The sequence below is a fragment of the Petaurus breviceps genome, unplaced genomic scaffold, assembly GCF_028583685.1.
Source record: "Petaurus breviceps papuanus isolate PSGF00001 unplaced genomic scaffold, PetGlider_PUasm1.0 90823, whole genome shotgun sequence".
NCBI classification, from domain to species: domain Eukaryota; kingdom Metazoa; phylum Chordata; class Mammalia; order Diprotodontia; family Petauridae; genus Petaurus; species Petaurus breviceps.
This window is the reverse complement of record NW_027187352.1, coordinates 2,147,172-2,147,372: the sequence shown is the minus strand read 5'-3', so window position 1 is coordinate 2,147,372 and position 201 is coordinate 2,147,172. Positions and strand designations below refer to the sequence as shown.

General features: G+C 55.2%; 1 protein-coding gene across 2 annotated transcripts in view; it reads right to left on the bottom strand.

The window, feature by feature from the left end:
• ARHGEF17 (Rho guanine nucleotide exchange factor 17) overlaps nt 1–201 on the bottom strand; it is a 150,900-nt gene that overhangs the window by 40,004 nt on the left and 110,695 nt on the right. The gene's annotated exons all lie outside the window — the stretch shown is intronic.

The following is a 201-nucleotide window of genomic DNA, read 5'->3' as shown; positions in this document are numbered from 1 at the left end:
GGGGGGGGGGGGGGGGGGGGGGGGGGGGGGGGGGGGGGGGGGGGGAGACAGACAGACAGACACAGAGTTTGTGTGAGACCATGTAAGAGTGAGATGGAACAGAGAAACAGAGGAGAAAAGAGAAGACCCATCTTCATGTTCCCTATCCTTGGCAACCTCCTCTTGTGCAGTAAGGGATTGTTTTTCAAACCTAAACAATAA